We start from the raw sequence: 14596 nt of genomic DNA, 5'->3' as shown, positions 1-14596 counted from the left end.
CAAGCTCAATATAAGATGATCTGAAGAGGGCCTTTTGGGCAGCGGAGATCATCAGGTGTCGCAGCATCATATACACGGTGAGATTATGATCACTGTTTTGCACATCACCTTGGATAAACATCTGATCACCCTCCGTGAGACATAAGTAAGTACAGTAGATGAACTTGTCCAGAAAATGAATAAAACGCTTGAATATCTCCAGGTCATCCCAACCAAACATCTCCATATCAGATAGAACAAAATGTGTAGGTGAAACAACATAGGAAGCTGTAATAGTACGTAAAGCAGGCTCAACTTCCACGTGCATCTCCAATGAAATTCCTCCGGCACGAACAAAGACCAAATCCCCCGGTGGAGCACCATTATTAACTTGTTCAGCAGCTGCTTCAATCTCTGACATGATGTCTGAATCAGGTGACCAAGTGGCTGGGTTATCTGTGATGTTGTGCTCTGGGACAATACCATCCATCATAGACGGCCCCTCATATCCAGTAATTTCTCTCAGATTTTCTCCCCAGTATGGTTCTTCCAACCAGTATGGTTCAGCATCTTGAGGCCAATCGTCCCAGCCCAAATGATGTTGATTAGCAGGTGGAGCTACCTCTTGTTCCCATGCAATATCTGCATTTTGCTGATTCCAGACTTGCACATCCAGGTGATGCTGCTGCATAGCATTCAAAAACGGCAAGGCATATGGATGTGGAGTAACATTTAAAGGAGGAACATCATCCTCATTACCAATAGCCATGGGGCCAACTGAACGACCATGCAGAACATAAACCGGCACCGACCAAGACTGTCCCTCAGTACCAAAAAAGTTACCAGCTTGTGCCATTAACAGACTATAAGGAACAGAACGCAGTTCTTTAATCAACACCTTCACCAAAAGTCTAACCTTATTAACTCCAGGGTTGTGCCAATGCAAAAGTTCACCAAAAAGAGAAACAGCCTTATTGACATAATATGTGGTCTGATAATCCAAGGGGAAACAGAGGAAAAGAACCCAGGCTTCATACTGAAAGATAGGCCTACGCATATTCAGACCCTCATCATGTTTAACCACAGAAAAGGTTTCATTCTCTTCACTATCCAGGGCATGTGGACTAGTCACAACTAAATGATCTCTAATAATAGAGGACTCAAAACGGACTAGACCAATGCCCAGCGGAGAAACTTGAGGGAAAGTAACTGGAGCACCATGGTCACGAGCAAGAATAGTGCAAACCTCTTCCAGCATAGCCTCTTTGTTGACATCCAAGATCTCCCAGCTGACAGTGATGATGGCGTATTCCTCATGTTGCAAAGGCGGGTCTCTGACCACTAGCAAGCTTCGCTGCAACCGATCTGCAGGCCCGGGCTCAATATTCATTGGTCCAGGAAGGTGCCGAAACGGCAGCACAGGGAAGTTAGCCATGCTATTTGGTGGAGAACACGGGAGCGAAGAGGGGATCAGAGAGGGTGGAGATGGAGGGCGACTGGGGGGCAATGGAGAAGAAGGCGGAGAACACTGCAAGGATGGTTGCCTGACGAAAACTGTGGAAACCAAGTTAGACCGAAAGGAAACCTCTTCAACCATCGGTGGAAAATCTTTAACTACCAAACCGTCTCCTTTTTTAATCCAAACTTGCCTCTTATCAGTTATAATAGACGATTTCTTCATTAAAGCCGCCGAATGCGAGGAGACGCACTGCCCTTTCTGCGCGATCTGTTTCTTTATTTTCCAAACCTTCCTCTTTGGACAAAGCGAGGCCAAATGTAAATTGGGCCGACAAGTCTTGCAGCGTTCAGGACAGAAACGGGCCAAATGTCCAAGGCCGAAGCAAAGACGACAACACACTTTCGAGGAACAATCACGTTTTGCATGACCAGGTTTTAGACAATTTGAACAATTTTCAAAACAGCCCAAGAGATAATCCAACATACTAGGTGGAGGCAGACCCCAAAGCCCAATACATTGCTGAATATCCAATTCTGAATAACCTGCCTGACGTTGGTCCTTGACACATTCCAAGTTAAGGCGCGTGAAAGAAGGATCTGAATTAATTCTTGATTGCCAATAGGTAAGACTGGAGAAATGCTGCCCAATAAAAGTACGTGATAAAAGCCCGGAATTAAGATGTGCTCTGTCAGTGTTTATTTCCAAGTTTGAACAGACCACGTCACCAATCTTCACCGAAAAAACAGCAGGGATCATCGAAGGTGTGGTAACAGCAGGAACTGTCAAAGGGGGAGGGTCATCGTCCAAGCAACTCAAATTTTCATCAGCATTGAACTCATTGAGTAAATCTCTTTTGGAACACGAGGGAATGCTTGGAAAATTCAGACGTGAGAATCCAAATTTCTCCAATTCTTTCAATGATGAACCTTCAAACGCATTTTTCTTCAAGAGCCCAAGCTGAGGTGAAATGGCAACTTTATTTGCTGATGGAGAATGAGAACTAGGATGGGGAGAACCGGAATTGACTTCTTTGTCACTCGAATTACCAAACCCAATCGGAGCAAAACAGGGTGCATGACCATTACCACGAAAGAGTGAGAAAGTGCAAGTAAAATCTGGCCAAGATCTTTCACGAAGTGAGTAGATGAAATGCCCCACTTTGCTGGAAGCCACTGAGAACCGAAACTTACGATCACTTAAACGGGCCACTCGAAAACCAGCAGAATCTCCACCAAGACAACAGACCAAAGCAAGAGCCACCGCCTCTTCGGAGAGGGAGAAGGAGGCATAAGAGAAGAAGGCTACCAAGAAAAATTCCTTGGCCAACGGAGTGGGGGAAAAGTGAACCGAGGAGTTGAACCGTCGACGCACCTGAGCAGCCAGGGCCTGGCCTGGCTTGAAATCCCAAGTGAGCAAAGCGTCCATGATCTTTGCGGGATGAGATCACCATGATCGCCGGTAGAAGGAAGGGGAGAAGCGTCGAAGGGAGGTGGGAGACGGGGTGGGTGGTAGGAGAGCCATTGCAAGGGAAGGGGGCGCGCTTGTTTGCAATACTTGTTTTACTGTTTTCTCTGCAAACAATCATCTTCCACACAATACGGTTAACCCTTTGTTACAGCAAGCCGGTGAGATTGACAACCTCACTGTTTCGTTGGGGCAAAGTACTTTGGTTGTGTTGTGCAGGTTCCACGTTGGCGCCGGAATCTACGGTGTTGCGCCGCACTATATCCCGCCGCCATCAACCTTCAACGTGCTTCTTGACTCCTACTGGTTCGATTAAACCTTGGTTTCTTACCGAGGGAAACTTGCCGCTGTGCGCATCACACCTTCCTCTTGGGGTTCCCAACGGACGTGTCAACTACACGCATCAAGCAAATTTCGGCGCCGTTGTCGGGGAGATCAAGACACGCCGCAAGGGGAGTCTCCACTTCTCAATCTCTTTACTTTGTTTTTGTCTTGCTTTATTTTATTTACTACTTTGTTTGCTGCATTATATCAAAACACAAAAAAATTAGTTGCTAGTTTTACTTTATTTACTGTCTTGCACTTTATATCAAAAACACACAAAAAATTAGTTTACTTGCATTTACTTTATCTAGTTTGTTTTATTTACTATTGCTAAAATGGCCAACCCTGAAAATACTAAGTTGTGTGACTTCACTAGCACAAATAATAATGATTTCTTATGCACACCTATTGCTCCACCTCGCTACTACAGCAGAATTCTTTGAAATTAAACCTCGCTTTACTTAATCTTGTCATGAGAGAGCAATTTTCTCGGTGTTAGTTCCGATGATGCTGCTGCCCATCTCAATAATTTTGTTGAATTGTGTGAAATGCAAAAGTATAAAGATATAGATGGTGACATTATAAAATTAAAATTGTTTCCTTTCTCATTAAGAGGAAGAGCTAAAGATTGGTTGCTATCTCTCGCCTAAGAATAGTATTGATTCCTGGACTAAATGCAAGGATGCTTTTATTGGTAGATATTATCCCCCTGCTAAAATTATATCTTTGAGGAGTAGCATAATGAATTTTAAACAATTGGATAATGAACATGTTGCTCAAGCTTGGGAAAGAATGAAATCTCCGGTTAAAAATTGCCCAACCCATGGACTGACTACTTGGATGATCATCCAAACCTTCTATGCAGGACTAAATTTTTCTTCGCGGAATTTATTGGATTCAGCTGCTGGAGGTACCTTTATGTCCATCACTCTTGGTGAAGCAACAAAGCTTCTTTATAATATGGTGATTAATTACTCTGAATGGCACACGGAAAGAGCTCCACAAGGTAAGAAGGTAAATTCTGTTGAAGAATCCTCTTCCTTGAATGATAAGGTTGATGCTATTATGTCTATGCTTGCGAATGATAGGACTAATGTTGATCCTAATAATGTTCCATTAGCTTCATTGGTTGCCCAAGAAGAACATGTTGATGTAAACTTCATTAAAAATAATAATTTCAACAACAATGCTTATCGGAACAATTCTAGTAATAACTATAGGCCATATCCTTATAATAATGGTAACGGTTATGCTAATTCTTATGGGAATTCTTACAACAATAATAGGAATACACCCCTGGACTTGAAGCTATGCTTAAAGAATTTATTAGTACACAAACCGCCTTTAACAAATCCGTTGAGGAAAAGCTCAATAAAATTGATATTCTTGTTTCTAGAGTTGATAGTCTTGCCTCTGATGTTGATCTTTTGAAATCGAAAGTTATGCCTAATAGGGATATTGAAAATAAAATTGTTACTACAGAAAATTCCATCCAAGTTAGAATTAATGAGAATATAAGATTAATGGCTGAACTGCGTGCTAGGTGGGATAGAGAAGAAAATGAAAAACTAGCTAAAGAGAAAAATGTAGCTAAAGTTTGGACTATTACCACCACTAGCAATGCTAATAATTCACATGTTGCTGCACCTCCTACTATCAATGGTAAAATAATTGGTGTTGGCAATACTTCTACTCCTAGTGCAAAGCGCGCAAAATTACTCAAACTGCTAAAAGCTACTGAAACTCGCTTGTGATAAAGCTCGCTGAAATTTTTTCCAACTTTGGGGATGATAATCCCATTGCTTTAGATTGTAATGATTTAGATTTTGATGATTGCCACATCTCTGAAGTTATAAAGTTCTTGCAAAAACTTGCTAAAAGTCCCAATGCTAGCGCTATAAACTTGGCTTTCACAAAACATATTACAAATGCTCTCATAAAAGCTAGAGAAGAGAAACTAAAACTTGAAACTTCTATTCCTAGAAAGCTAGAGGATGGTTGGGAGCCCATCATTAAAATGAGAGTCAAAGATTTTGATTGTAATGCTTTATGTGATCTTGGTGCAAGTATTTCTGTTATGCCTAAGAAAGTCTATGATATGCTTGACTTGCCAAAATTAAAGAATTGTTATTTGGATGTTAATCTCGCTGATAATGCTAAAAAGAAACCTTTGGGGAGAGTTGATAATGTTCATATTATGGTTAACAATAACCTTGTCCCCGTTGATTTTGTTGTCTTGGATATTGAATGCAATGCATCTTGCCCCATTATATTGGGAAGACCTTTTCTTCGAACCGTTGGTGCTACTATTGATATGAAGGAAGGTAATATTAAATATCAATTTCCTCTCAAGAAAGGTATGGAACACTTCCCTAGAAAGAGAATGAAGTTACCTTATGATTCTATTATTAGAACAAATTATGATGTTGATGCTTCGTCTCTCGATGTTACTTGAGTTACACTTTACGCGCCTAGGCGAAAGGCGTTAAAGAAAAGCGCTTATGGGAGACAACCCATGTTTTTACTCCAGTATTTTTGTTTTATATTTGTGTCTTGGAAGTTGTTTACTACTGTAGCAACCTCTCCTTATCTTAGTTTTGAGTTTTGTTGTGCCAAGTAAAGTCTTTGATAGTAAAGTAAGTACTAGATTTGGATTACTGCGCAGTTCCAGATTTCTTTGCTGTCACGAATCTGGGTCTACCTCCCTGTAGGTAGCTCAGAAAATTAAGCCAATTTACGTGCATGATTCTCAGATATGTACGCAACTTTCATTCAATTTGGGCATTTTCATTTGAGCAAGTCTGGTGCCCTAATAAAATCCATCTTTACGGACTGTTCTGTTTTGACAGATTCTGCCTTTTATTTTGCATTGCCTCTTTTGCTATGTTGGATGAATTTCTTTGATCCATTAATGTCCAGTAGCTTTATGCAATGTCCAGAAGTGTTAAGAATGATTGTGTCACCTCTGAACATGTGAATTTTTGTTATGCACTAACCCTCTAATGAGTTGATTCGAGTTTGGTGTGGAGGAAGTTTTCAAGGATCAAGAGAGGAGTATGATGCAATATGATCAAGGAGAGTGAAAGCTCTAAGCTTGGGGATGCCCCCGTGGTTCACCCCTGCATATTCTAAGAAGACTCAAGCGTCTAAGCTTGGGGATGCCCAAGGCATCCCCTTCTTCATCGACAACATTATCAAGTTCCTCCCCTGAAACTATATTTTTATTCCGTCACATCTTATGTACTTTGCTTGGAGCGTCGGTTTGTTTTTGTTTTTTCTGTTTTGTTTGAATAAAATGGATCCTAGCATTCACTTTATGGGAGAGAGACACGCTCCGCTGTAGCATATGGACAAATATGTCCTTAGGCTCTACTCATAGTATTCATGGCGAAGTTTCTTCTTCGTTAAATTGTTATATGGTTGGAATTGGAAAATGCTACATGTAGTAACTCTAAAATGTCTTGGATAATTTGATACTTGGCAATTGTTGTGCTCATGTTTAAGCTCTTGCATCATATACTTTGCACCCATTAATGAAGAAATATTTAGAGCTTGCTAATTTGGTTTGCATATTTGGTTTCTCTAGAGTCTAGATAACATCTAGTATTGAGTTTTGAACAACAAGGAAGACGGTATGGAGTCTTATAATGTTTACAATATGTCTTTTATGTGAGTTTTGCTGTACCGTTCATCCTTGTGTTTGTTTCAAATAACCTTGCTAGCCTAAACCTTGTATCGAGAGGGAATACTTCTCATGCATCCAAAATCCTTGAGCCAACCACTATGCCATTTGTGTCCACCATACCTACCTACTACATGGTATTTATCCGCCATTCCAAAGTAAATTGCTTGAGTGCTACCTTCTAAATTCCATCATTCACCTTTGCAATATATAGCTCATGGGACAAATAGCTTAAAAACTATTGTGGTATTGAATATGTACTTATGCACTTTATCTCTTATTAAGTTGCTTGTTGTGCGATAACCATGCTTCGGGGACGCCATCAACTATTCTTTGTTGAATATCATGTGAGTTGCTATGCATGTCCGTCTTGTACGAAGTAAGAGAGATCTACCACCTTTATGGTTGGAGCATGCATATTGTTAGAGAAAAACTTTGGGCCGCTAACTAAAGCCATGATTCATGGTGGAAGTTTCAGTCTTGGACATATATCCTCAATCTCATATGAGAATAATAATTGTTGCCACATGCTTATGCATTAAAGAGGAGTCCATTATATGTTGTCCATGTTGTCCAGGTATGGATGTCTAAGTTGAGAATAATCAAAAGCGAGAAATCCAAAATGCGAGCTTTCTCCTTAGACCTTTGTACGAGCGGCATGGAGGTACCCCATTGTGACACTTGGTTAAAACATGTGCATTGCAAAGATCCGGTAGTCCAAGTTAATTAGGACAAGGTGCGGGCACTATTAGTATACTATGCATGAGGCTTGCAACTTGTAAGATATAATGTACATAACTCATATGCTTTATTACTACCGTTGACAAAATTGTTTCATGTTTCCAAAATAAAAGCTCTAGCACAAATATAGCAATCGATGCTTTCCTCTTTGAAGGACCATTCTTTTACTTTTATGTTGAGTCAGTTCACCTATCTCTCTCCACCTCAAGAAGCAAACACTTGTGTGAAGCTGTGCATTGATTCCTACATATTTGCATATTGTACTTGTTATATTACTCTATGTTGACAATTATCCATGAGATATACATGTTACAAGTTGAAAGCAACCGCTGAAACTTAATCTTCCTTTGTGTTGCTTCAATACCTTTACTTTGATTTATTGCTTTATGAGTTAACTCTTATGCAAGACTTATTAATACTTGTCTTGAAGTACTATTCATGAAAAGTCTTTGCTTTATGATTCACTTGTTTACTCATGTCATTACCATTGTTTTGATCGATGCATCCACTACATATGTTTACAAATAGTATGATCAAGGTTATGATGGCATATCACTTCGAGAAATTATCTTTGTTATCGTTTTACCTACTCGGGACGAGCAGAACTAAGCTTGGGGATGCTTGATACGTCTCCGACGTATCGATAATTTCTTATGTTCTATGCCATATTATTGATGATACCTACATGTTTTATGCACACTTTATGTCATATTCGTGCATTTTCTGGAACTAACCTATTAACAAGATGCCGAAGTGCCGATTCTTTGTTTTCTGCTGTTTTTGGTTTCAGAAATCCTAGTAACAAAATATTTTTCGGAATTGGACGAAACAAAGACCCAGGGGCCTATTTCGCCACGAACCTTCCAGAAGACCGAAGAGCATACGAAGTGGGGCCACGAGGTGGCGACACCACATGGCGGCGCGGCGAAGGGGGGGACCGCGCCGCCCTTTGGTGTGGGCCCCTCGTTAGCCCCCCGACTCTGCCCTTCCGCCTACTTAAAGCCTCCGTCGCGAAACCCCTGAGGCGAAAAACCACGATACGGAAAACCTTACTGAGACGCCGCCGCCGCCGATCCCATCTCGGGGGATTCGGGAGATCTCCTCCGGCACCTGCCGGAGAGGGGATTCATCTCCCGGAGGACTCTACACCGCCATGGTCGCCTCCGGAGTGATGAGTGAGTAGTTCACCCCTGGACTATGGGTCCATAGCGTAGCTAGATGGTTGTCTTCTCCTCATTGTGCTTCATTGTTGGATCTTGTGAGCTGCCTAACATGATCAAGATCATCTATCCGTAATACTCTATGTTGTGTTTGTCGGGATCCGATGGATAGAGAATACCATGTTATGTTAATTATCAAGTTATTACATATGTGTTGTTTATGATCTTGCATGCTCTCCGTTACTAGTAGAGGCTCCGGCCAAGTTTTGCTTTTAACTCCAAGAGGGAGTATTTATGCTCGATAGTGGGTTCATGCCGCATTGACACACGGGACGAGTGACAGAAAGTTCTAAGGTTGTGCTGTGTCTTGTTGCCACTAGGGATAAAACATTGGCGCTATGTCCGAGGATGTAGTTGTTGATTACATTACGCACCATACTTAATGCAATTGTACTGTTGCTTTGCAACTTAATACTGGAAGGGGTTCGGACGATAACTCTGAAGGTGGACTTTTTAGGCATAGATGCGAGTTGGATGGCGGTCTATGTACTTTGTCGTAATGCCCAATTAAATCTCACTATACTTATCATGCCATGTATGTGCATTGTTATGCCCTCTCTATTTGTCAATTGCCCGACTGTAATTTGTTCACCCAACATGCTTTTATCTTATGGGAGAGACACCTCTAGTGAGCTGTGGACCCCGGTCCATTCTTTTAATACTGAAATACAAATCTGCTGCAATACTTGTTTTACTCGTTTTCTCGCAAACAATCATCTTCCACACAATACGGTTAACCCTTTGTTACAGACAAGCCGGTGAGATTGACAACCTCACTCGTTTCGTTGGGGCAAAGTACTTTGGTTGTGTTGTGCGGGTTCCACGTTGGCGCCGGAATCTGCGGTGTTGCGCCGCACTATATCCCGCCGCCATCAACCTTCAACGTGCTTCTTGACTCCTACTTGTTCGATTAAACCTTGGTTTCTTACTGAGGGAAACTTGCCGCTGTGCGCATCACACCTTCCTCTTGGGGTTCCCAACGGACGTGTCAACTACACGCATCAGCGGTGTCGTTCGAGGTGGCCGTGCTCGTCCTCGCATAGGCGTCGCCGGCGAGCCAAAAACCTGTAGGGATTCGTTGCATAGAAAACAAAAAAATTCCTACCGCGAGAACGCAATCCAAGCCAAGATGCAATCTAGAAGACGGGAGCAACGAGGGGATGAACGAGACTCACCCTTGAAGATTTCCAAAGCCTACAAGATGAGGCTCTTGTTGCTGCGGTAGACGATCACTTGCCGCTTTCAAAGCGCGTAGAAGATCTTGACGGTGCCACAATCGGGCAGCACCTCCGTACTCGGTCACACGTTCGGTGTTGATGAAGACGACGTCCTTCTCCCCGTTCCGGCGGGCAGCGGAAGTAGTAGCTCCTCCTTGAATCCGGCGGCACGACGGCGTGGTGGCGGTGGCGATGGAGAACTCCGGCGGAGCTTCGCTAAGCGTTGCGGGAGAGGTGGAGGAGTGGGGCGGCTAGGGTTTGGGAGAGGGGGTGGCCGGCCTCCTTGGGGTGCGGCCAAGGTGGTGGTGTTGTGGTGGCCGGCCCCCTCCCCTTGGCCCCTCATTATATAGGTGGAACCCCCAAGTGTTGGACTACAAGTCTTCGAATAAGACCCCAACCAAAACCTTCCATGTTGTAGGGAAACCTACCCAAGGTGGGACTCCCAACTCAAGTGGGATTCCCACCCTTCCATGTGGGGGGATGGCCGGCCCCTTTGGTGGAGTCCACCTTGGACTCCCCCCTCTAGGGTTGGCCGACGATGGGTGGTGGAGTCCCTCCAGGACTCCTCCTTCCAAAGTGATTTCTTCCGGACTTTTCTAGAACCTTCCATAAATGCACCGGATCATTTTCAAACTTATAAAATGACTTCCTATATATGAATCTTATTCTCCGGACCATTCCGGAACTCCTAGTGATGTCCGGGATCCCATCCGAGACTTCGAACAAAACTTCGAACTCCATTCCATATTCAAGTTCTACTAATACGACATCAAACCTTAAGTGTGTCACCCTACGGTTCGCGAACTATGTAGACATGGTTGAGAACTCTCTCCGACCAATAACCAATAGCGGGATCTGGAGATCCATAATGGCTCCCACATATTCAACGATGACTTAGTGATCGAATGAACCAATCACATACGATACCAATTCCCTTTGTCACGCGATATTTTACTTGTCCGAGGTTTGATCATCGGTATCTCTCTATACCTTGTTCAACCTCGTCTCCTGACAAGTACTCTTTACTCGTACCGTGGTATGTGGTCTCTTATGAACTATTCATATGCTTGCAAGCTATTTAGACGACATTCCACCGAGAGGGCCCAGAGTATATCTATCCGTCATCGGGATGGACAAATCCCACTCGTTGATCCATATGCCTCAACTCATACTTTCCGGATACTTAATCCCACCTTTATAACCACCCATTTACGCGGTGGCGTTTGATGTAATCAAAGTACCTTTCCGGTATAAGTGATTTACATGATCTCATGGTCGAAAGGACTAGGTAACTATGTATCGAAAGCTTATAGCAAATAACTTAATGACGTGATCTTATGCTACGCTTAATTGGGTGTGTCCATTACATCATTCATATAATGATATAACCTTGTTATTAATAACATCCAATGTTCATGATTATGAAACTAATCATCTATTAATCAACAAGCTAGTTAAGAGGCTTACTAGGGACTCATTGTTGTTTACATAACACACATGTATCAATGTTTCGGTTAATACAATTATAGCATGGTATATAAACATTTATCATAAACATAAAGATATATAATGACCACTTTTATTATTGCCTCTTGGGCATATCTCCAACAAAACCCTCCTCCGCCGCTAGCACAGCCTCGGTGGCAATCCTGGGGCTAATTTCTTAGTTTTTATGGTCAAATTAGCGCGGCGGAGTAGGTTTAGTTAAGTATTTTGATTAGTATTGTAAATTATGTTCGAATGTATCTCGATCGGAGCAAGATTTTGTTTCATTTCGCATGGATCATCGCAACAAAATTTCCCGCGACTTTTGATTTCCGTTTTCAGTTTACGTTTTCGGTGTCTATTCTGCGCGGCGACTAAAAACATCGAAACTGAAAAATTCGGGAGACCGAACTCCTTCTTTTCAGTTCGACTTTATTCGGCTATAGATGCTCTTACCCATAAATCTCTAAACAAAAGAATCATGGATGATACCATGCTTCATATTTCATTAAAACCCACTTGACCAAAGATAGATGATAATGGTCTAAGAGTTTTTCAAACTATGAGAGACTTGATAACTACTAGATGAAAGCAAAACCAAACTAAAGATAACGACTAAAAACGATATGATGAACTAAAAAGCGTAAAAGACTTGATATAACTCCCCCAACCTTGAGTGTTGATGTGGATCTTCAGGTAATGGCCCTCATGATCTCGTCATCAGTAGCTCTTCTAATCTTTGACAAGGCTGCATATGCAACTTCTTGTTAACTTCAACTTGCTCTGCGCACTTGGCCTTGTACCAATTAACTTCATCTTCCAGCCTTTAATGGTCTCCATGCAAACTGTAGAGCTTGTTTGCATATTCTTGATGTACTTTATGTTCACCGCCTCTTCATAGTCCTGCAATAATTTAATATGGTGGCGAGAGCCAGAGGAGTGCTTCTATTCATCAGCAATTTGCTGATGAAGAAGATAAATCCATGCTTGAAGCTCTGAGTTAGTCAACCTCCAGAATTTGGATCCTTCAACTTCCTTCATCATTCTTGCTCCACCTTCCTATTGAGCCCTCCATGCTCCATCATGCCTAGTTTCTTCCTCCTGTTTCCGAGACTGACTCCTCGGTGCTGAACTCCACCAAGAGGTCCTTGTGGAAGCACATGGGGATCCTCCAATTGGGATGCTCCATCGCGAAGACATGACTCAAGGCGAAGGTGAGATCTGAAAACATGGATAGAAAACAATGTTTACTCGAAACAACTCGATGCGAGATTAGATCGGCACATAGGGGTATATATTGATGATTTTTTAGGTCAAAACAAAAAGTTGGAGATGAAACAAAAGCGAAACGGAAATCCGAGGGGCAAAAGACCTCGGGTGACGCGCCACCTGGTAGCATTGAGTGCGCGCAAGAGGCTTTTGCCTTTACCGTTGGAGTTCCAAGAAATGTATGGAAAACACCCGCACTCTTCTTTTCGTATAGATTTTTGGGTTTGAGTCCATCGTTGGTTTTTTTTTCTCTCTACTTGGACTCATCTTCCTCCATATGACTAGTGTATTTGGCCTTTTTCCTGGCATATCCTAACACTTTCATCGATGTTGGTTAATTATTTTAATGGTTACACGCGTGCACGTTGTTTTGGTATTGCAATTTAAATTAAAATTATGAAAAAATCTTTGTTGATATTTATAGATCTATAGTGATATCTATATGTTATTTTGAATCAGGTGCTTACAGATTTCGTTATATTGTTTCTTTTAGATTTTATTTTATATAATCGATGTTTTCAAGCTTTTTTTTGAAACATAAATATATATAAGCTAGCAAACCGCCTCATTAAAAATCTTTCAGTCCCCTTCGATACCCTGGTAAGAAAAAGAGTGCGTCTGAAACTTGCAGCTGATATCAAGATTCGATTACATCATTGCTCAAAAGAGCTACATCATTCAGAGCATCTACAGAAACATGACTAGGCGAATCACCATCCCACTGAATAACTCGATCTGATTCAAAACACAACTTTGCAAGATTATGAGCTTCCTTGTTTGCTTCTCTTGGACAATGTTGAACCTTGATCATCCCTAAACGTTGGCAAATTTGGAAACAATCTGCCAAGATAGGTGTATACGGTCCCCAAATTTCTGCCCCATTGCAAGCATCAACCAACTCTAAACAATCCGACTCAACAATAACCGGGGAGCAACCCAAATTTTTAATCAATTGCAAACCATGTCAAAGAGCTTCAGCTTCCACTACTCTGGCATCCATCAAATTAAGTTTTGGCCATGTCCTTCCTAATATCACCTCACCATGATCATTTCGAATGATAACAACCATAGCTCGCATGCCATTAGGATAGTACGAAACATCAATATTCGCTTCATAATTGTTCAGGGGAGGTTTAACCCAATGAACTTGTTTTGAAGTTGTGGGTTTAGCCGCTAAACCATAATTGAGTGTTAGTGCTTGAATTGAGAACGCCGTCCGAGCTGGTGGCGCCACTCTCTCCCCCTTCACAGCTTCTCTTCTTTGCCACCAAATGTACCATGATGCAACCAAGATAGTTTCCTGTAGCCTTAGTTGGCCAATAACCGGTGATTTCTTTAAAGGACTTCTTAATATCTCCTCTAGAACAACAGAGCCTGATTTGTCTAAACAAACAACATCATTAATCACTTCTTCAAGTCCTAAAACTTTCCATATTTCCTTAGCTCTATAACAGGTGAACATTAGATGGCGAATATCTTCAGAACCTTGCATACAAATGGGACATTGAGCCGATACCTTTATATGTGTGTTAGCGAGGACCCCAACACTAGTATTAAACCGTGCAAAGCCCTCCACCAAAAAGTTTTAATCTTCGCGGGTAAGTTAAGCTTCCATAGAATGTCCCAAACTGGGTTTTTTCATAGATGTTCTTTGTCCATCACCCCGGCCAATTTTAATCCGATACTGATGTTCCCACTCGGTGTAATAAGCAGATCTAACCGAAAACATGTGAGTCTTTGTTTTATGCTATGTAAC

Source organism: Lolium rigidum, chromosome 5 (genome assembly GCF_022539505.1).
Source record: "Lolium rigidum isolate FL_2022 chromosome 5, APGP_CSIRO_Lrig_0.1, whole genome shotgun sequence".
In the NCBI taxonomy this organism is placed as follows: domain Eukaryota; kingdom Viridiplantae; phylum Streptophyta; class Magnoliopsida; order Poales; family Poaceae; genus Lolium; species Lolium rigidum.
The sequence above is the reverse complement of the archived record's forward strand: the minus strand, read 5'-3'. Positions refer to the sequence as shown.